This window comes from Mastomys coucha, unplaced genomic scaffold (genome assembly GCF_008632895.1).
Source record: "Mastomys coucha isolate ucsf_1 unplaced genomic scaffold, UCSF_Mcou_1 pScaffold14, whole genome shotgun sequence".
Lineage (NCBI taxonomy): Eukaryota > Metazoa > Chordata > Mammalia > Rodentia > Muridae > Mastomys > Mastomys coucha.
This window is the reverse complement of record NW_022196896.1, coordinates 44103527-44127562: the sequence shown is the minus strand read 5'-3', so window position 1 is coordinate 44127562 and position 24036 is coordinate 44103527. Positions and strand designations below refer to the sequence as shown.

The window sequence follows — 24036 nt, the reverse complement described above, 5'->3', positions numbered from 1 at the left end:
GTGAGAAGTTTGTTAATATTCTCTCCCATTCTGCAGGTGGTCCCTTTGGAGATATATTCCTTTGCTATGCATTGGAACTATGCAAAAGAGTTACAGATTGGTATGGTGGCACCTGCCTGTTTCTGTCACATCCTGGATCTAAGTCAATGTCATGGAACATTCCCCCTTTGTTTTGTGATCACAGTCTTATCATTTGAATCTTACACTAGGTCTTTAGTACAATTTGTATTTCATACACTGAGAGATAGGTCTTGCTTTGTCCTGCATGTGGATCTTCAGGTTCTTCCTCACTACCTACCAGGAAAACTCTTCTGTCAGTTCAGGACATCCCTTCGGTGTGCTCCATCATACTGTGCTCTGCTGCATGCAGGGTCTGTGCTTATGCCAGTGCAGATTTCATTGGATAACTTTGTAGGGCATTTAATTTGATGCCTATACCTTCATCTTCAACCCTCTTCTTAATTGTCTTGGGGTCTTAATTGAAAAGTTGTCTGTGGTTCTATATAAAATTTTAGTATTATTAATTTATTGTATGAATAATATAATATATATTTTGATAATTATTGATTTTATTCTATAGATTTGAAAGACCCCCGGAGGTAGGGAGACCCTCATTCAAGTCTCAGGATGACCTAACTTACGAGAGAACGATCTTGCTGCAAGCTCACGAGGTTTATTTGGGATAGGCCGGTACCAGGGTCGAACTTGTAAACTTGCAGGCCTGAGCAGTTTGCCCCAGAGCACAAGGAGTAAGGGGTATATAAAGGGAAAAACCACAAACCAGGGGAGAGTGAGGGGGGACTCCAACCCAAGGTATTCAGTCAGTTAGGGAGGGGAACCTATTCCTTCTAGGAATGTAATCTTCATCTAACTGGTTGGTGGGGTGGAGAGCCTCAGCAGGGTGGAGAGCCTTGTGAACCAGTTGACCTTCATTCCTAGTTCTGCCCTCATTGTGGATCAGTCAGGAGGGGCAGGTATCGGGAACCAAAGCCCTGAGGCTCTGAGTTAGCCAAGTTCCTGGAACTAGCTAGTCTACATTCTTGGCCTGTTACAAAGGTTTTCCATGCCCTTTTAAGTAAAGGTTATACATTATACATTCCTACTGACACATTTCTATTAAATGCTTCTTATTTTAAAGTTCTAAAATTCTCTAGCCCTTCAGATTATTCAGGTTATATGGACATTTTAACAATGTTATTTCTAATCCATGCACAAGAAATACACATTAATTTATTTGTGTTGTTTTCTACTAGTCCATTAAATTTCATACTGTACAGTGCAGAGTCTTTTAATCTTTGTTATTTATTTTTTGATTAAATTTTTTTCATACAGTTTCCCATTGGTGAATATAAATACTTTTGAGGGTTTTTTATATTTGTTTTGTTTTGTTTTGTTTTGTTTTTGTAGTATTTGATTGCCAAGTCCTGCATGATCATGTAAGGGACAGTGTGACATGGTTCCTGCCCCTGGAACAGAGCAAGAAGTGGGCCTCCAAGAGTGTTGATGGTTTCTAGGCATGAGGCTTGTCTGTATGAAAACACATATATTTTACTTTATGTTCCTCCTTCAGGAAATATTCTCTTTTGCCAAGGCTATCAGGAAATATTCCCCCTGCCAAGGCTATTGTGAATGTCTCTGCCAAGTTTAATGACTCCATTATAATCAGAGACAGCACATGTGCAGGAGGCCAGGATATATCTATATTCTTAGCAAAAATGGTAAATGCTGTGACCTTTAGGACAGCCCTTAAGGCTGTGGGAAAGAACTCTGAAAACATGAGCTGAAAAATATATAATTTCTCAACTATGCAAAATATAAGGATGCAATATGAATTATATGAGGGGCTTCGCAGATCTAAAAGATTAGAGGCAGCTGCACTGTGAGCCAGTTTGTCAGAAGGATCCAAAGGCAGGAAAATACAACAGCAGGCAGATTCCTGAGTTCAAGGCCAACCTTTGACAGAACAAATTTAGGCCCAGGTGTGGTGGGAGCAGTGATTTCCCAGCAGGGTCCTGCCCAGCTGCCTTATTGTCTGTGCTTACTGAGGAAGACAGATCTCTGAATTCATTTGCAATCTAAAGAAAAATGTGCTTTTCCTAAGAGTCAAGGACTTAATGCCAAAATAATGCTGACTGATGGGATAATCAAAAGGGAACCTGTGGTGGACTATCAAATTGATATGTAAATAAAAGATTGATCTTTGGTATTTGAGAGCTGAGCACTCTGGTAATCTTCAGAAAGCTATCTCCAGCAGAAGATGCTGTCAGCATACCCATGATTTGACTTGATATCATTCTTTTCATTACTCCCAAGCATCACTTCCTCAAGACCTCTCTGGCATCTGCTTCTGTTTGTCTGTTTGCTTGTTAGTTTTGAGAAACAGTCTGTTGCCATGGTACCCAGGTTGGCCTGAATTTCTAGAGCTAATTGATTCTCCTGCCTCAGCTTCTCAAGTTACTGCCACAGTGGCTGCTATTCTTTTCTGTTATGTTGTTTTCTATCTTTAAGTGCTAAAGATTTATTTTTGTTTTATGTATATGAGTGTTCTACTGTATGTTTATTAGTGCATCACATGCATACAGTACCCACAAAGGCTAAAGAGGGCATCAGATCCCTAAAAGTGTAGTGATGAACTGCTGTGTAGGTGATGGCAACAAAACCCAGGTCTTCTGGAAAAGCAGCTAGCAGTTCTATTGGTTGTGCCCTTTCTCTAAGCACCATCTTTCAATTTTAATCAATTTGATTATTATTTCTAATAACTTTTATTACATCTTTAGGTTTATTTCCATATAAAGTCAATTATCTACATGTAGAAACTAAATTTTTCCTTTCAATTTAAATGTTATTTCTTTCTCTTACTTGTTTGATTGGGGCTATGTCAGAAATACTTGAAGGAGGCTTTTCTTTTTTAAAAGGAAAAGGTTTCAACATATTCTTGTATGGTTTAATATTAGTCATGTGTTTGTCACATGAGTCCTCAACTGATCTGAGGCACATTCTTTATGTATAGTTTATTTAAAGATATTTTTAACCAGGAATGGCTGCTGGGTTTTGTCTAATGATCTTTTGATATCTACCAAAATAAGAATGGAAGATTACTAAATAAGAAAGAGTATGGCTTCTGGAAATACAGACAAATCAATGGACCATAAATATATGTAACAATTTTGATAATTTTATTTATATCCTCTTAAATAGATTGGCAAGGAAATAAATGTTGTATAATTATGATATCTATACCTATATTGTTACATAGGTATAAATGAGATATTAAATGTTTACTTATGGTTCATATATATTATAGTTGAGCTCTTCACATTTTCTATTTATAAACTTTCTGTTTTTGTTGTTGTTGTTATATTTTACTTATTTTTGTGTATCTGTCTTTGCATACATGTATGACATAGGACCCCCTTAGAGGTTAGGGGATAATGTTTAGGAGTCAATTATCTCCTTCTATGATATGACTTAGAAACTGAACTTAGGTCACCAGCTTTGGCATCAAAACATATAACCACTGAACTGTCTCATTGGCCCTATTTATAGAATTTAAAAATAAATTAAACTCCATAATTTACTAAATTTTGTAGGTTTTCTAAACCTAGAATACCTTTTCTTTTATGGGATTCCACTGGGGACATGGATTCCACTGGGGACATGGATTCCACTGAAGACATGGATTCCACTGAGGACATGGATTCTACTGGGACATGAATTCCACTGGGGACATGGCTCCATTTTGGCATTATGACTCCTTAGGTTCCTCTGGGCTGTGATAGTTTCATAGATTCCATTTTTAGTAACATTCAAAAGTTTAAATGTACTTCCTTCATACTCAAATAACATTCCTTCTTAGATCTCTGGCAGGGTTGAAGACTAGCTACTTGTAGTCTGACAATTAAATTTAAGTTGTTTAAAATTTAAGAAGATGTTCTTAGAATGGTAATACAAGTTAAGATAAAAAAATTTAAGTACAAAATTCTAATTCACCAAGATAAGACAGATGATAAAATACTTTATCTAAATTGCCAAATATAATAGACTGGATGTTTTAAATTAATTTTCACAATTGTTATACTTGTATTCAATTTATATCTGAGAGAAAAGGAGCCTTCCATTGGAGTAAAAAGGGGAATTATTGCTGTGTATTGAAGTGGTAGGTGCATATCCCCAAGACCTGGTTGCCCCAGAGACAAGAGAGTCTGCATGTAGACCCAAGTGATACTATATGACCTTGCACCCAAAGTATTTGTGATTGGTTAATAAAGATGCCTACAGCTTATACCCAGGCAGAATTGAGATAGACAGTGTTTGGTGTTTTCAGCTGGGGAGGAGGGTATAGGAGGAAACCATAACTTTCCCAGCCAACATAAAATAAATAAATATATTTTGAAAATTATTTTAGAAATCATAATGATAGAATCTGTCAAAAGTGCACAGAAGCTAAGTAAAAAGTATTTTTGAATGACCAAAAATAAGACAAATTGAGCAATAAGCTAAAACAGCATATTATACACTCCAAATATGCTAAGCACATTATCCATGAGTATATTGACAGAAATAAAAGATAACCATATACATAAAAACACAGTTTTGTTTCTGTGGAAAAGTTCTAGTTATTTATGTAGCCATTTCCATTGATTATGAGTTAGTTGCATATATTTTCTGCCTTCCAAAGTGTACAATATGGAGAAATGAGAGTTTTAGTTTTATGGTGGGAAAAGATTAGAAGTCTTATCAGATCATGAAAACAAATAGTTACAGCAACAGTGGAAAGCCCCATATATAGGGAGGTGAGCGACAAAGGCAGACCAGCTATAGTAAAACTTTTAAAACCCAATCTGAGGTTTCTACCCCACCTTTGAACATTCAGTTCCCAGATAAAAGGCACACAACTTTATTATTTACAATAAGCCCTAAACACCACAAGAGCTGGACAGATGTCTACTCTCCATGTAAGAGCTATATATGTAAATTACCTGTCTCTGTTTGTAATGGCTGTATATGTATCTTCCTTTTCTTCTGTTTCCTTGCTGCCATCAGTACAATTGGTTTTCCTGTTCTGCTACTCAAATAAATACCCATAAGCATTTATATACATAGAACAGAACACTCATATCTGTAATCCCGAGTTATTACATACTATGATTCATTTGGGCTGCTTTTAATTCCAATTGGTGAGACCTCAAGTCCACATTTTCTTGACTCCTAATCCATGCATGGCATCTTTTTTCCTCAACCACTTCTCTCTCCCTTGTATTTATTATACATTATACATTTTATTAATGAGAACATGCAAATCTAACCAGAACTGATATTTGACCTGAGCCTTAAATACAAAAAATTCAATAGCAAAGAAAGGGAAAGGCAGTCCCGGATCACAGAGACAAAAGCCAAAGAGCAAAAGCAGGAAAGCATACACTGGTCATAGAAAATTCCCAGTATCCTCTTACATTATTCTAATAGTATCTTATCACTTAGTGACATTTGTTCTTGTGTAAACCTTAAGCATTAAAGATTAATGGAAAACTGTACTTCCAAAGCACAATGATATTGCTATCTGCCTGTTCTCTTTCCAGTGTAGGACAAACAGTGTTGGTGTGAGTCACTAATGGAAACCTCAGATAATCAGCATTTTAAACAAGACAGAAATTTTGCCAGAGGAAACAATGGGATAATTAAGATTGAGGATCTCATATGTCCAATGTAACAAGTCATTTCACTTTTCACTGGAGGTAACTATATTTGGAAACTGTTATATTTATCATATTATTTCAGAGTACCTGAATATTGCCTAATCTACAGTGGTATATGAGAATAAGGGATTGTTTGGCTTTTAAAGAATGAAATAACTGTATCAAAGATTTTATTCAGTTTTGTCCATTTAGATCCATCATGCTTTGAAAGGATTCTTTCCTTTTATGAAAATTACTTTTCTCTGTCTGTAAGAGCTATATTAGTATTTTCCTTTTCTTCTGCTTCCTTGCTGCCATCAGCACAATTGGTTTTCCTGTTCTGCTACTCAAATAAATACCCATGAGCAGCTCCTAAAGCCATGTAGTGTAAATACCAAGAATTCTCTAAATCATCAACATCAGTTAAGATAGGTTTGAAAATAATGCTATAGTGGTTTAACATTCATTCCAAGCTATTGGGCTTAAACCTAGAAAAGACAATAGGATGAGACCCACAGCTTTAAGATAAAGAGAATGCTTAGTTTTTCTGTCACGTGTTGAACCAGACTTAAAAAAAAATAATTCCAACACGTAAAGTGATTGGATTTAGAGCAGCAGATTCATTTCATGAGAAACAAGCTCAAACAGCAAACATAAAGAAGTAGAGAGCTGTGAAATAATGCATGCCTATGTGTACACTCAAAGCAAAATATACACTGTAATAGTACTTTGGTGTCAATATTTGTTTTCATTAGAAGCAAGGATTGATTTTGGTGGATCTCTTTAGTTGTGATATGGTTCTCCTCATGCCTCTGATAAACACAACATTTAGTCTTACTTTAAATGAGCTGTGTGATGGTCTGTTGGATCCCTTCAATGACTTACCATCTTCTATGCCAGTATGATACATGACTGCTGGATAATTGTGCAACTCTTTAAGAATCACCACTTAAGTATATAAATCCTCCTCTCAAACTGCTAAGCACTCTAGTGTTCAGAAATTTCCATACTCTTATCTCATCTGGAAGTAGCCTAATAATTGATAATTGATACAGAGAAATAGGTCAATTTACTTCCTCCAATATGAAAACAAAATCTTGTGTTTTTATTTATATTACTTATGTCCAGGTGGAAATGAGATACATGAGAAGACTCACTTGAAGTCATGTCCTTGCTTGCCAGTTTGGTTTAGCTTTATGAACACAGATGGAACTGTGACTGCTACAACACATACCTCTCTTAAAGCCATGCCTTCTCTACCAGGCACTCCCAAACTATGAATGAAAATAAATCCTTTTTTCAGTAAATTACTTCTTGTCATATATATATATATAGTCTCTGGACAACTTATATATAACAGATGCATCATATAACACATCTTGAAGTACAGGGAGAGAAGTCTCATCATCTTTAGCAAGGAACTGTATCATTTAAAAACTGATTTCATTTATTCTGGGTAATGATAGTGACTGAGAATATGAACCATGGAACAGTTGTCACTAGGGAGACTATATGGAACACACTAATGTGAGAGCCACAGACCCATGAAGATTCAAGGTTGGAGAGGTTCAGTTGGATTACCATTTGATGATAAAGGTACTATCATTAGGTTCATGCCCAAAAAGTTCCCAAACTTTCATGTCTCTCATTACTTTTGAATCATTAAACTTCATCTTAACTCACATGTATAGCCTCATGAAGAATTACCCTGCTTCTGTTTTCTGTCTACACCTGGAGCAGATTCTCTGCCATAGGCCTCCATACCCAAATAGCACCAGGAGAGAGCGAGTCTCCCAAGAATGCTGACAGGCCTGTGAACACAGGTAGGACCACCACTGCTGCTCAGAGGAACATGACCTGAACCCTCGGGACACAGGAACCTAGGAGTTGCTTGGGACAGGGTCTTCTGCTTTCCATCTGTGCCCTGAGCTGATCCAGTGACACAGAGCTACATACACAAATACCTCCAGGAAAGAGCTGGACTCCCAGGAGTGCCTACACAGCAGTGAGCACAGGAAAGAACACCACTTCTCTTAAAATTCCTGGCCCAAGAGGGACCCTCTCAGAGCCATCAGGAAACAGGAACCAAGGATCAACTGGGGACAAGATCCTTCTGGTTTCTGTCTACACCCCAGAGCTGACCCTGTACCATAGCTCTCAATAACTAAATTCCTCCTGGAGAGAACTGGTCTCCCAAGAGTACTGACACAGAGGCTTGCAGGAGGGACAAGCCAGAGGCAGAGATAGCAAGACCAGTTAACACCAGAGATAACCAGATTGCAAAAGAAAATGGCAAGAATATAAGCAACAGAAAACAAGGCTACTTGGCATCATCAGAACCCAGTTCTCACACCACAGCGAGCCCTGGTTACCCCAAAAGCAAGACTCTGATTTAAAGTGACATCTTATCATGATGATAGAAGACATTAAAGACGTAAATAATTCCCTTAAAGAAATACAAAAAACAAAACAAAACAAAACAAAACAAAAAAACCACAGGTAAATAGGTAGAAGACCTTAAAGAAGAAATATAAAAATCCCTTAAAGAATTTCAGGAAAACACAACCAAACAGATGCAGGCACTGAACAAAATCATCCAGAATCTAAAAATGGAAATAGAAACAATAAAGGATCATAAAGGGAGACAACACTGGAGATAGAAAACCTAGGAAAGAAATCAGGAGCATCACCAACAGAATGCAAGAGATAGAAGAGAGAATCTTAGGTGCAGAAAATACCATAGAAAACACTGACACAACAGTCAAAGAAAATGCAAAAAGCAAAAAGCTCCTAACCCAAAACATCCAGGAAATCCAGGATAAAATGAGAAGACCAAACTCAAGGATAGGAGGTATAGAAGAGTGTGAAGATTCCCAACTTGAAGAGTAAATATCTTCAACAAAAGTATAGAAGAAAACTTCCCTAACCTAAAGAAAGAGATGCCCATGAACATACAAGAAGCCTATAGAACTCCAAATACATTGGACCAGAAAGGAAATTCTTCCCATCAAATAATAATCAAAATGCCTAATATACTAAACAAAGAATATTAAAAGCAGTAAGAGAAAAATGTCGAACAACATATAAAGGCAGACCTATAAGAATTACTCCAGACTTCTCACCAGAGACTATGAAAGCTAGAAGATCCTGGGTAGATCTCAAAAGACCATAAAAGAACACAAATGCCAGGCCAGACTACTATACCCAGCAAAACTCTCAATTACCATAGATGGAGAAGCCAAGATATTCTATGACAAAACCAAATTTATACAATATTTAAGCAAAAATACAACCCTACAAAGGATAATAGATGGAAAGGGCCAACACAAGGAGGGAAACTAAAAGCAAGAAAGTAATCTTCTTTCAACAAACCCAAAAGTAGACAACCACACAAACATAACAATAACAGCAAAAATAACAGGAAGCAACAATCACTATTCCTTAATATCTCTTAACATCAATGGACTCAATTCCCCAATAAAAAGACATAAACTAACAGACTGGATATGTAAACAGGACCCAGCATTTTACTGCATGCAGGAAATGCACCTCAGTGTAAAAGACAAACACTACCTCAGAGTAAAGTGTTGGAAAAAAATTTTCCAAGCAAATGGTCCCAAGAAACAAGCTGCAGTAGCCATTCTAATATTGGACAAAATTGACTTTCAACCAAAATTCATCAAAAAGAAGGGGGGGGGATGACACTTTATACTCATGAAAGGAAAAATCTACGAAGAAGAACTCTTAGTTCTGAACATCTATGCAAGGGCACCGGCATTCATTAAAGAATCTCTACTAAAGGTCAAAGCACACATTGCACCTCACACAATAATTGTGGGGGACTTCACCACCCCACGATACACAGTGAAACTAACAGAAGTTATAGACCAAATGGAATTTACAGATATCTATAGAACATTTCATCCTAAATCAAAAGAATATACCTTCTTAGCACCTCATGGTACCTTCTCCAAAATTGACCATATAATCAGTCATAGAACAGACTTCACCAGATATAAGAAGAATGAAATAACTCCATGTCTCCTACCAAATCACTACAGATTAATGGTGGTCTTCAATAGCAACAAAAACAACAGAAAGCCCACATACATATGGAAGCTGAACAATGCTCTATTAAATGATAACTTGGTCAAGGAAGAAATAAAGAGAGTAATCAAAGACATTTTAGAATTGAATGAAAATGGAGGTACAACATACCCATACCCAAACTTATGGGGCACAATGAGCACAATACAAAGAGGAACACTCATAGCTCTGAATGCCTCTCAAATGAAACTGGAGAGAGCATACACTAGCAGTTCAAGAGCACACCAGAAAGCTCTAGAAAAAAAGAAGCAAATACACCCATGAGGAGTAGACAGCAGGAAATAATCAAACTCAGGGCTGAAATCAACCATGTAGAAAGAAAAGAACTATACAACGAATCAACAAACCTAAAAGCTGGTTCTTTGAGAGAATCAAAAAGAGAGATAAACCCTTATCCAGATTAACCACTGGGCACAGAAACAGTATCCAAATTAACAAAAATCAGAAATGAAAAGGAAGATATAATAATAGATACTTAGGAAATTCAAAAAATAACTAGATCGTACTACAAAAGCCTATATGCAACAAAACTGAAAAATCTGGATGAAATGGACAATTTTCTATATAGATACCAAATACCAAATTTAAATCAGGATCAGAAAAACCATCTAAACAGTTATAGATACTTATAAATAACTATCACTATTTGCAGATGACATGATAGTATAATTAAGTGACCCCAAAAACTCCACCAGAGAACTCCTACAAATGATAAACAACTTCCAAAAAGTGGCCAGATATAAAATTAACTCAAACAATTCAGTAGCTTTCCTATACTTAAAGGATAAACAGGCTGAGAAAGAAATTAGGAAAAGAAAACCCTTCACAATAGTCACAAGCAATATAAACTCTCTTGGTGTGACTCTGACCAAACATCTGAAAGATCTGTATGACAATTATTTCAAGTCTCTGAAGAAAGAAATTGAAGAACTCAGAAGATGGAAAGATCTCCCATGTTCATGGGCTGACAGAATTAATATAGTAAAAAATGGCCATCCTGCTGAAAGCAATCTACAGATTCAATGCAATCCCCATCAAAATTCCAACACAATTCTTCATAGAGTTAGAAAGAGCTATTCTCAAATTCATCTGGATTAAAAAAAAAAACAGGATATAGAAAAGTATTTTCAACAAAAAAAGAACTTCAGAGAAAATCAGCATCCCAGATCTCAAGCTGTACTACAGAGCAATTGTGATAAAAACTGCATGGAATTGATACAGTGATAGGCAGGCAGATCAATGGAATAGCACTGAAGACCCAGAAATGAACCCACATACCTATGGTCATTTGATCTTTAACAAAGGAGCTAAAAACCATCCGGTGGAAAAAAGACAGCATTTTCAACAAATGGTGCTGGCTCAACTGGCAGTCAGCATGCAGAAGAATGCAAATTAACACATTCTTATCTCCTTGTACAAAGCTCAAGTCCAAGTGGATCAAGAACCTCCACATAAAACCAGATACACTGAAACTAATAGAAAAGAAAGTGGGGAAGAGTACACATGGGCACAGGAGAAAATTTCCTGAATGAAACATCAATGGTTTATGCTCTAAGATCAAGAATTGACAAATAGGACTTTATACAATTACAGAGGTTCTGTAAGGCAAAGGACACTGTCGATAGGACTAAACGACAACCAACAGATTGAGAAAAGATCTTTACTCATCCTATATCTGATAGAGGGCTAATATCCAATATATACAAAGAAGTCAAGAAGTTAGACTTCAGAAAACCAAATAACCCTATTAAACATGGGGAAGAATGCTAAACAAAGAATTCTCAACTGAGGAATACCGAATGGCTGAGAAGCACCTAAATAAATATTCAACATACTTAGTCATCAGGGAAATGCAAATCAAAACAACCCTGAGATTCCACCTCATACCAGTCAGAATGGCTAAGATCAAAACCTTAGGTGCCAGCAGATGCTGGTGAGGTTGTGGAGAAATTGGAACACTCCACCACTACTGGTGGGATTGCAAGCTGACTCTGGAAATCATTTTGGCAGTACCTCAGAAAATTGGACATAGTACTACCTGAAGACCCAGCTATACTACTCCTGGGCATATACCCAGAAGATGCTCCAACTTGTAATAAGGACACATGCTCCACTATGTTCATAGCAGCCTTATTTATAATAGCCAGAAGCTGGAAAGAACTCAGATGTCCCTCAACAGAGGAGTGGATACAGAAAATGTGGTACATTTATACAATGGAATACTACTCAGCTACTAAAAACAATGAATTCATGAAATTCTTAGGCAAATGGATGAACTAGAAAATGTCATCCTGAGTGAGGTAACACAATCACAAAAGAATGAACATGGTATACAGTCACTGATAAGTGGATATTAGCCCAGAACTCAGAATACTTAAAATACAATTCACAGACCAAATGAAGCTCAAGAAGAAGGAAGACCAAAGTCTTTGGTCCTTCTTGTGGGGGAGGGGACAAAATATCTATTGGAAGAGATACTGAGACAAAGTGTGGAGCAGAGACTGAAGGAAAGACCATCCAGAGACTGCTTCACCTGGGGATGCATCTCATATATAGTCACCAAACCCAAACACTATTGTGGATGCCAACAAGTGCTTGTTGACAGGTGCCTGATATAGCTGTCTCCTGAGAGGCTCTGAACATGCCTGTCAAATACAGAGGTGGATGCTCTCAGCCAACCACTGGACTGAGCACAAGGTCCCCAGTGGAGGAGCTAGAGAAAGGATTGAAGGAGCTGAAGGAGCTTGCAGTCCCATAGGAAGAACAACAATATGAACCAGCCAGTACCTCCAGAGCTCCCAGGTACTAAACTACCAACCAAAGAATATATATGGAGGGACCCATGGCTCCAGTTGTATATGTAGCAGAGGATGGCCTTGTTGGACATCAATGTGAGGAGAGGCCCTTGGTCCTGAGAAGGCTTGATGTCCCAATGTAGATGAATGCCAGGACAGGGAAGTAGGAGTGGGTAGGTTGGTGAGCAGGGGGAGGGGGATAGGATAGGAGGGTTTTGGAGGGGATATCAGGAAAGGTGATAACATTTGAAATGTAAATAAAGAAACTATCTAGTAAAAAAAGATTAAAAAAAAAGAATTGCCCCTGATTAGTTGATAGAAAAAAAATTGATCAGGAAGGGGGACATTTGAAATGTAAATAAATAAAAGAATTAATAAAAAATAATTTACTGGAAAAAAAAAACCAAACCATAATCTCAGAATGAAAAGACATGGATATGCAATCAGACAACATCCTGAGAGCAACAGTCCCTAAGAAACAACCCAAGTTCCACAGAGAAGCCCACTTTATGAAAATCGAAGGAGCTGATGGACTCAAGCAGACATCTTCCAGGAGGGAGGGGAATTTTGGGGCTCAAAGAGGAGAAACAAAACATGAACAGAGATCTATCTTTGACTGCTTCAGCAGCAGGATTTGGAAGGAGGAAGTAGAAAAAGCCAGGAGGCAGGTGGGACTATTGGGCTCTAGGCTGGGGAGGGGCCATGGCACCCTCCCTCCTGCACATAGCCCTTTGTGATGAGGAGGGCTCGATTGTGTAATGAGGCCTGACCCCTCTTGACAAGCCAGATGCTGTACTCCAGGACTCAGTGGCCTGAAAGGTACACTGCAATTCAGAAGATGGAGAATTTTCTCCTTCTGATGAATAGTGTTATTGACTTGTGGAGGAGCCCCAGCTCTATGTCCATAGTAATGGACATGAATTTTGCCATTATGTGAAGAGTGGGGCTCTTCTTCCTACTAATCCTATTCCTGAATGGGTCACCACCACCTGGGAGTGAAAAGAACATCCCAAAGGTGAGGAAAGCCTTGTTTGACACACAATGGTGTGACAGTCTTTTGTTCATAATTGTTACTCTCACATTCCCTAGAAAGAAAACGACAGGTATAGTAAAAAAATGTCATCTCTAAAAATAAAAAACAGAGATATAAGAATATATTTTGTTTTAATCTCAGGTGTGGGATATGGGATTGTTTCCAACTGTCCTCAGCAGCTAACTGGGATTTGCCTCATTCTTTAGTCCGGGGTGTAATTCTGCTAGCCAGAGATAATTTCTCATTTCTGTGACATTTGGAATTCTGGGACTTTCCAGAGGGTCCTTGAGAGGCATGGTGTGTTGTTGATTTTTGTTAGTTGTTTGCTATTAGTTGCTGGGGTTTGTGGTGACTACTTAACAATAAGTAATAATGTACAAAGAAGAAGAAATTGGATATCCTGATGGTAAAGATCAAACATGCCCCAAAGGAACTCACCTGCCTCCCCAGTCAGCAGGAGATAGTCTAACAATAACATCTCCTCCTTTCCTGTTTATTCTTATTTTCTCTCTTATCTAGTGTTAGGGGATTAAAAAGGTGGAAGAAAAGGAGTGGAGAAGAGTGGAAGTAAGAAGAACCGACAAAGTAGTAAAAGTCTAGCTACAGACAGGTGAGTGGAAATCTCTAGAAAGAGCAGCAACATCTCAGTCTGCAGGGGCTGGCAGGCAGGACAGAGGTGAGAGAGGCCTGAGATACCTGCCTGAAGCTCTCAGACCATCTGTACCTGACAGTGGCAGAGAAGCCATTAATGACTACTAGGGTTCCATGGACAGACTGGATTTTTGAGTTGGTGGGAACACAGGACAAGCTCTGAGGAAGGTCACCTATCCTCTGCGCAAGCACTTTCTTTTGTTTTTGTTGAGCTGATATGAAGCAGGTGATGAGATCAAGGGCCTCAGATCAGGGCTTAAATCTTCTCTGGTCCTAGGAAGCAGATGTCACCTGACAGCCCAGAGACAGCTGCAGAGCTCAGCCTTGGATTGGATCCTTTCTGAGTAACACTGACTGAGGACATCCATGGTATGTGTGGCATAGACAGCCTTTTCTGCTGTTTTCCCAACAAGGCTAAAAGGAAATGTGTTTATGCACAATATGAATGAGTCGAGGATGAATGAGAAAGCACTTCCTGGAAAATGCAGGTTTCAAGTTATCCATGAGCACAGAAAGCAGGCAGCTTGTCTACTAGAGAGAAGACACCCAAGTTCATTTGTGCTGTTTCTAACTGGCAGGTGGTGAAGAGGAGGCAGATCAACATGAGGAAGAAAACTACTATGGTAAAAGGTTATAGAAACAGTCAAGAACGCACATACGCAGAATGCATTATAATGTGTGTAAGCCCCATCCAGCATCATTTACTGGATTCCACTCCCTTCCCCTCTTAGAACTCTAAAAAGAAACTGAATCAGATTTCTCTCCCTCAGCTTTGGCTTACCTCAAGGTCTTATAAGATCTTATACAGCAGAAATTTAACCAACTTTTCTGGGGCACAACTGTGCTCTGAGACAGTTGTGGCTACTACCTGGGTCTCCAGGAAATCCTCCTTGGGAGGATGTAAAACCATGAGTTTTAGTGATGAAAGTGGCCTTTTCCAAGCTCTATCCCTGGGTAAAGGACCTTCACAGCTTTTCCAGGACTGGCCATTGGCCATTGCCCCACCAATTTGTGACACCAAGATTGGTAGGTGTGACAGAGATCCAGGAACTGCAAAACCTCCCAAGCTCTATACTAAACCAAACACCTTTTTCATTCCAGAGTAGGGCCTGTGAAATAGCATGTCCTACCACTGACAACTTGTCCAAGGACACCCTGCACACTAAAGCTATCAGGTCAGCCTCCATTTCTTCTGAGCATTGTCAGAGGCTCCAGCATTATGAGGAACCACAGAATGAAGACAAGGCAACTAATATGGGGGAACAACAAGGGATCCCCTTCAGATTCCTCCCATCCAGGGAACTGAGGGAGCGTCAGGGACATTTTCAAGCAAACAGTGATGGTTATTGCAAGAACATGCCTGAATTCTCCCACCATGATCAGCCTTCCATTCTCAATTCCAAAAGCTACAAGTGAAGCCAGATGATAGGTCCTGTGCCCATGGGGGTGCCCTTAAAGAAGTCCATAGTGAAGTGTGATAAGCTTAACACCATCAAAAAGGGTCTCTGTTGGGGCCAAAGACCTGCCCTGTATTTCAAGTAGCACTTGTGGGAAGGGTTGGAACCCAGAAACCTTGCACTGAAAACAGACAAGCTATCCTCTATGAACATCACTGAGAACCTCTCCTTCCTTGATCCAAATACCCAAATGAAGTTTGAGTCAAGCATCATGCAGCTTCCTGTTAAACTCAAAGGGAGTCTACCCTGTGTTTCCAAGGCTGAATACTATTCCAAAGCTGCCATGATCCTGGAAAAATTGCATCATGAAGATCCAGGAGGGACAGGAGAGAAACTGTTGCAAAGTCCTCTGTTTGAATACTCAACTCCAGAGGTTCAGGAGATCCCAAAGAGCCCCTCCACATGGTACCAGCCACAGACCCTCAAGGGCCCATCCAGCAGATACTGGAAGTATTCAGTTCAGTGCTTTCTGCCTCCAGGCAAAACCCTATAAGAGCAGGGCTATCCAAGGAAATGGGAGAGGCATCCTGCAACTAAATACCAGTCCAGGAATGGCCAAGCATGCACCATGCAAGAGGTCTGAGGATATGACCTCAGGTCATCCCCACTGGAGTGTAACAACTGTGAGCCTTGAAGATAGAGTCCCACCTTCAGTGGCCAAATAAGCCAACACACTGAAGGTAAAAGAAGAGCCACCTCATACATGAAGAGTGAGTGTGGGATCCAGTGATATTCCCAATGGATGAGCCATCAATATCAGTCTCAAGGACTTTGAGTCTGTAGAGGCCAACAGAAGCCTAAGTCTTCTCCAAACACTACTTGATAGCACCCAGGGGAGATGGCTCTAAAAACAAAAGTGTATATAGTAAGATTGACTTGAGATCAAGCAAACAGCCACAGGCCTGACCTGTGAGCTATCATTCATGTGGCCCCAGTAGAGTACACCTTGCCACAATCAGCTTCTCTTCACTGCACTCACTACCTAGCTTCCAGAAAAGATGCCAAAACCCCAAGACTTCACAGGGCTTAGCTGATGCCTTCATGAGTCATGATCAGAGTGAGGCGATTCAAAGACCATAGCAAAGAATGGCAATTTCTAATCCCCTTGAGAGACCAAGTACTGTGATATCTAGAGGCATAAGCCAGGGACAAAGACTGGGAAAGTAAGGCCTTCTATGCAGAGTTCCACCCAGCTTAAGGATACAGATAAGATTGAGAGTCAGTCCTAGTTTAATATACCAAGAAAAAGGTAGGCTCCTCCTAAATGCTCCTTGAAGAACATCACAAGGAATGCAGTGCAATATGGGAACCTCAGCACAAAATACAAGGGACAGGGGGATTCTTTGAAGAATGAAAGCCCTGCACCAGTTACAGGTCAGACATAGGAAGTAGTAGAGAAAACCTCATCTAAAATACAGCAGTTGAACTACAATCCCTCATAAATGTTCTGGTCTAGATCTTAGTGCATAATGTAGATGACCCATTAAAGGTACAAGGATATAAAGTGGAACCACTGACATTCTACTTGGGTAGTTCTTCCCACTCTTCTGAGGGTCTCTATGACCCAAACCATAGCAGACCTGCAAGAAGAATGAGCTGTGTGCAGGCTAGCTCCAAGGAGCACAATCAACCATTCACTTACAGGGGAATGGAGACAAACAATAGTCAGGTGTTGATGTCCAAAGAGCCTGTGACCCAGATCAAAATTTGAATGGAGATTGCAGTGGGCAGCTGTCCACATAGAAGCCACAAAGGGCACAGCCATTCATACAGAGGAATTGGAAACTAACAGCAGTTAGTTGTTGACCATAAAGCCTTTGACCTGCATCAAAGTACAAAGAAAGGAATGGGCTGTGGTCACCTTATGAGTCCCAAAGAGAACCATTCAGTCAAGTACAGGGGAACTGGAGGCCAGCAGCAGCCAGCTGTTGCTGCCCAGGGAGCCTCTGACCCAGATGGAATTAGAACAAAGAGTGGAAAGGAGTGCTGTCCACATAAAAGCTCCGAGATGCATAACCATTCATTCAGAAACTGGAGACAAACTGCAGTCCTGTCTTAATTCCCAGAAAGCCTGCAACTAACATCCCTACAGTGTGAAGACAATGGGATTTGACCAGCTCCCCACTCCCAAGGCCAACAACCATCCACACAGGGACAGAGTAATTAGAGACAGGCAGCAGTCAGGTCTTGCTGAACAAAGTCTGTGACCCAGGTCAAATTAGAAGTGGAATGGGCTGCTGTACACATAGAAGCCCTGAGGGATACAACCTTTTATTCAGAAACAAAGAAATTGGAGACAAACAGTAGCCAGACATGGTCCATAGATGTAACCCACATCAAAGTACAAAGGAAGAAATGGGCTGTGGTCACCTTATGAGTCTCAAAGAGAACCATCCAGTCAAGGACAGAGAAACTGGAAGCCAGGAACAGTCAGGTGTGGCTGCTCAGGGAGCCTCTGACTCCAGATAGGCCTTACCAGCTGTGGAAAGCTGCTTGAACCACATCCCGAGACGGTGCTGGCGAGCAGTCTAATAAACAAAGCCTTTATTTGGCTATGCTTGCTGCCCTTGGTTGCTTCTGCATTTGGTGACCTATCCGCTTTTGCCACGTGGCCCATTGGGATTGGCTAAGCTTGGGAGTGCTTAATGGCTGAGGGCATTGCCCTTGGTGATGAAGTTTAATAGCCGAGGGCATTGCCCTTGGTGCTAAAGACTGTTGAAGGTTCCTGAATAAACTGCTAAAAGAAGAGCTCCTGGGTCGCGTATTTCTTGCTGGTCGAGGTGGATGCGATAACCAGCAGAAGCCTAAGAGCAGGTGCCTCAGGCCATCTTGCCTTTCCTGAAACAGGAATCCTTACAGAAGACATGCCATCTGCTCAGCCATTGTTTTCCCCTATGGCTTCCTGATAATAAATGTTGGTATTTTTCCCTATAAAATAAATAAAGGAATAAGTAAATTAATAAAAAATTACAGTAAATGCTGACTAGAAAAGAAAAAGAATAACCAACTAATAAAGACAAAGAATTATAGGGTTAGGAAGCAGCTAACTGACATTGTTGTTATAACCCCTAAACTTGAAGATGAGGAGGGAGGGATAGGATACAGGAACCACCAGACTGGAGCATTCAAAAAACCATTCAATGGGAACCATGAACTTAGGTGACTGAGCATCAAGAGGATGTCTATTTTAAATAACACAAAAAAGAGCCTTAGAGGAAAAGACTGATAAATTTGACAATGAAATTCAAAATTGGCTTGATGACCTAGTTTAAAAGGCAAACATAAAATATGAGATAGATCTTTGCAAGACACATATCAAAATTATTCATACTAAGGATAAAATGTATGCTTTTGTGGTATACACACACACACACAGCATCATGGAGAAAACACAGGAGAGGGTAAAAACATCATGGAGGAATGTCTTATTGTGGCTAAAATGTCTTTTTAGTATTATATATACATCTATATCTATATCTATACACACACATTCACACAAAATGTACACACACACAAAATGTACACACACAGATAAAGATATATATAGACACAGAGAGACACGCATCACCTCACTTGCTGACAAAGATTTGAAGAGAACTATCATAACCTGCTATGGTGATGTGAACGATGACATAATGAATCTTTATAAGGAGTAAAATTTTGCAAAAATCAAGGGAGGCTAAAATTTTCCATACCTTATGATGCAACAAATATTGTTATAAAAATATTGTCCAGAGAAATTTTTACAAATGTGCTCTAGGAAATCATATTTTAAGATTATCTACTTTAGTGTTTTTTTTTTTTAGTGTTTTTTTAATAAAAGAAGAAACACTGAAAGAACTAAATTTTATCTAGAACGAATACACGAGTTGTGATTTAATCATTTCATGAAAATTATCTAGCAGTTATAATTCAGGAATAATATATTTAATTTTTGACACTGGACAGAACAAAATATTGGGCTTAATGAAAAAGAAAGCTTGAGGAGAACTTTAGGATAATGTAGTAGCTCTTAAAATACAAAATAAATCACAGTCATTCATATTGTCTTTGTTTTCTACTGTTCCAACACAATACCTTAGAGTGAGTAATTCAAGAAGAAAAATGTACTATACAGAGTTCTGGGACATCCAAGAGCATAACATAAGCCTATGGTGAACTCTTTCATGTTTCATCATAGCATCATGGAGAAAACATGGGGGGAGAAACTTCGTGGAGGAAGAATGTTTTATTGCCTCTTTTTAGTCTTACTTCTTAGTATCATGGAGATAATTTAATTTCAACACGAGTACCACAAGATTTTGATAATATTTATATATGTATATGATTGATTTGAAAGTTATGTTAGTTTTAAAAATATTTGTCTTCTGTATATCTGGGAGGAGAGGGTTTTAAGACTCCCAGGCTGCCCATTTGGTGTTAGATACCTCTTGATGTGCTCTTCCCTGGGTAGGACCATTCTTCCAGCTTGCAGCATCTCCTAATTCCCTGTAGTTCTTCCTACAGGGCTGAGGCTCCTGGGATTTCCTTCCCCATATCAGCATGTCTACTGCTGCCATCCAGGTCATATTTGTGCTGTTTCTGACTTTTCTAGGAGATACAGTTTCATAGCAACTTCCTCTTTCTCTGGTTCTCACAATATTAAATGTTCAACCTTGAAAACATACATACAGGTAGCATTAGGCTGAAGAAGTTGCATTTACATAATTAGGAATATAAATGTATACATATATATGCATATAACAACAATTCATGAAGGGCAATTCATGAATTTGAAAAAGAATAAGAAGAGGTATATGTGAGGATTTCAGAAAGGAAAGGAAAAATGGTGTAATCTTATTATAATATTATAAAATAAATAATTTCTATAAGGCTTTAGTTTTATTTGTAATATGCAAAAAATGTATAAAACTTAGTTGATGGTCCTAAAGGTAGCTCATGAGTTAAGAGCATGCCCTACTCTTGAAGAAGACACAATAGGCTCTCGGCATTTATGTCAGGTGGCTCAGAACTGTCTAACTACAGTTCTGGGGATCCTCCATAGTTTCTTGCCTCCCTAGACACCTGTACTCATATATACATAATCACAGTAGACACACATGTAGACATACTAAGGGAAGTAACACAAATATATATCCATGATAAGATACCAATAACATACCCGTACTTACAGTAAGACAAACGTGTACTCATACACATACCTACACTTAGATACACCTATACATACCTACACTAAGACACATACACATAATACAATATTCATTCACATGCATACATATACACCTACATACACCCACACTGAGGCACACATGCATATTCATACATGTATATATACCCAAACATGGATGTATACATACATACACCCACACTCAGACACAATATATACTCATACACACATACTAAAACACACATATACTTACTCAACCTAAGACACACATATACACACATTAAGAATTACATTCACACAAAAAATAAAATAAAATAAATAAAAAAATACATTCACATATATATACCCACACTAAGATAGATACCTATACAAATAAACATATCCATGTCTAGACAAAAATACACACACAAACACACACACACACTAAGACCCACATACATACACAAAAACACAATTTTAAAAATACTTAAAACAATCAATTGAGGAAAGTATGCTAAATTATTAAAGGCCGTACTGGGTTGCCTCGTTCAGCCTTACTATGAAGGGAAATGCCTAGACTCATTGCAGCTCGCTTTGTCAGCCCGCTATGTCAGCCTGCTATGTCACGTTTGGTTGATATTCTTGGGAGGCCTGTCCTTTTCTGAAGGGAAATGGAGGAGGAGTGGATGGAGAGGAAACTACAGTCTGGATGTAATATGTGAGAGACTAAAAATTAAAAACATTAAAGGCTGTATATACCATGGGAGAGTGGCAGTTGGTGCAATATTTTCCCCTACCCTTAATATTTCTCTTTAATTTTCAATTAAAGTGTATTAAAGAATATGTAAAGTAGTGGTTTGCACTTTTTTCAGGGTTTCGTCTTAGCTAATGAATATGTGGGTAACTGCCAAAGGATTATGAACGTACTCAGGACATGAACTCTGTTTTGAGGAATACTAAAACAATAACGTATGTTGAACACTTTTACTACATGTATTGTAGCCTGGTGTTTTTCTCACTTAAAAATCTGACTCTCCCACCATGAGATCTCTAAAATCAGTTTACCTGTATCCACGTACCTTGCCTCTCTCCCATTTTTAAAACCAGTCGAGCCAGTCAAAGGACAATGTAATAAAACCGAGGAACACAGAATTTTATATCGAACGCTGCTCTGTTACAGTAGTTGCACAACTTTGAGCAAATATCTTAAGCCTCAGTTTAACATCAGTTTAGAAATACATTTTAGGATCTCAGATGGATGATCTCAGTGGAACAATGAGTTTGTATTTTCAATGTGATTTATAAACTACATAATGACAAAGTTAGGATTTAGCATTTTTTCTTTTCTTGGCTAAGTAGGTGGCTCTAGATTATCCAAGAAGTGATGAAGAAAGAGGGGTTGAGCTAAATCCCTAAAAATGAACAAGCTAAAAGATTTGAAGTGAAGTGTTTCATATAACAGTTCAAACCCATCTGTAACCCTGAACATTGCATAGACAACTACTTAGGAGGTTAGAAAACACTGAAAGCTTAGGTAAGAAGATAGCAGGTCTCTAACATAATATACACATACACAGACACACATGTATGTATACATATACACATACATCCATATATATATATATATATATATATACATACATACATACATACATACATACATATATAGTCATTCAATTTACAACAGCACTATATTGTTTCAGATATTTTATTCCCAATGTTAGAAAAAATCCTACAAAAAATAATTCAAGACTAAACATACTAGATAAAAATTCTTGCCCCAGTGGGGGAAAACAATTCATTAAAAGGAATTCAGTAAAATATGTAGCTTTTTAGGAAATGATATGTGTGTGGGGAGCAGTAAGGTAGGTTATAGAGGGGGAGTTGCACTATGACTGTACACACAGAGGTGTGAAGGCCTGGAGAAGCTGATTACAAACCTCCAGCTACAGGCAGTATGCACTGATTTCCTATCGTTACCCCAGACAGCACACCGTTATTTTGTGTGGATTACCCTGTGGATGGACTTCCTCTACTCTGGATCATGCAGAGCTTGCATTAGGATGTGGATAGGCATGGGTTCTCATCTGGAGGCTCTGGAGAATTCATTTCTCATATAATTTAGCTCCTTGGCAATCTTTTGTAGGACTCATACTTGTCCTTGCATTATTGTCTTGGTGGCTGTCAGTGGATCTTCTCAGTTCTCAAAGTCCACTACTGAAATATCATTATTGGGTTTATATCAGGGATATGCTTCACACAGGACTCAGCAAATAGTTATGACAAGACACTAAAGTAGGCCATGTCGAGGACACATTCCTTTAGCAGTGGCTTTGTCTTGAGGACTCTCTGAGAGCTTTGTGGAGCCTTCCTCCCTTAGACGCCTCAGTACTGTTTGGTACTTCAACCAATCTTTCTCCCCTCTTCTTTTCTCTCATCAGCCTTGAATCAGAGAAATATCCCCCAAACAATCTAAAAGTAATCCTGTGTTGATGACCACCTAAACAAAAATGGACTTTCTACCAGCCAAAGGAAGTACACATTAATTCTGGCTCAGCTACCATCCAGAGCAAGCGGAAAGTACAGAATACCCATATTTAAATACTTCACACAACCACATCTTGATGGTAATGGGAATCTGAATAAATATTATGTATGTATATGATATATATATTAAATTATAAAATATATGCATATGTATTTACACATATATACATATACATATGTAGGGAGTGATTGTGGGAGCTGACTGTGTGTGTATATGTATGTAGCACATACATGTACACAAATATGCTTTCGAGTTATTAAAGAAACCATGTCTACAAGGACTTTGACAATGATCAGTTACTGCTAAGTCATACTCAGCTCTTTCAAAGAGATGCCAAGCATATGAAACTTGACAAAAGTGACAGTCTCAGGGAATATTTGGTAGCTTACAAAGAATTTTTAAAAATCTTTGACAGACATGTGTATATTAGAGTGGCAGAGCAGAGATAGTTGTGGGAAGGCTAGAGGTCTCATTGCTAGAATCACAGAAATATTTGAATACCAAGCCCAGGCAGACCAGTGAGGAGTAAGTTGGGAGATCTCAAAGATGCAGGAAGGGATGTTGCTGGAGATGAGTGTACGGATTGTGAGCTCTTGATCTCTTGCAATTTCACACTGTGAGCTC

The 24036-nt window shown here is 38.7% G+C and overlaps 2 long non-coding RNA genes across 2 annotated transcripts in view; both read left to right on the top strand.

Moving 5' to 3' along the window:
* LOC116089069 overlaps positions 1-23474 on the top strand; it is a 69560-nt gene extending 46086 nt beyond the window's left edge. Inside the window, exons 2-3 of the long non-coding RNA XR_004118140.1 lie at positions 5580-5735; positions 23306-23474. This is a non-coding gene — a long non-coding RNA (uncharacterized LOC116089069). The remainder of the gene's footprint in view (positions 1-5579; positions 5736-23305) is intronic.
* On the top strand, positions 13388-14945 carry LOC116089070. Its single transcript, XR_004118141.1, has 3 exons — positions 13388-13592; positions 14130-14220; positions 14840-14945. It is a non-coding gene; the product is annotated as an uncharacterized LOC116089070 (long non-coding RNA).
* Positions 23475-24036: the final 562 nt, after the last annotated feature.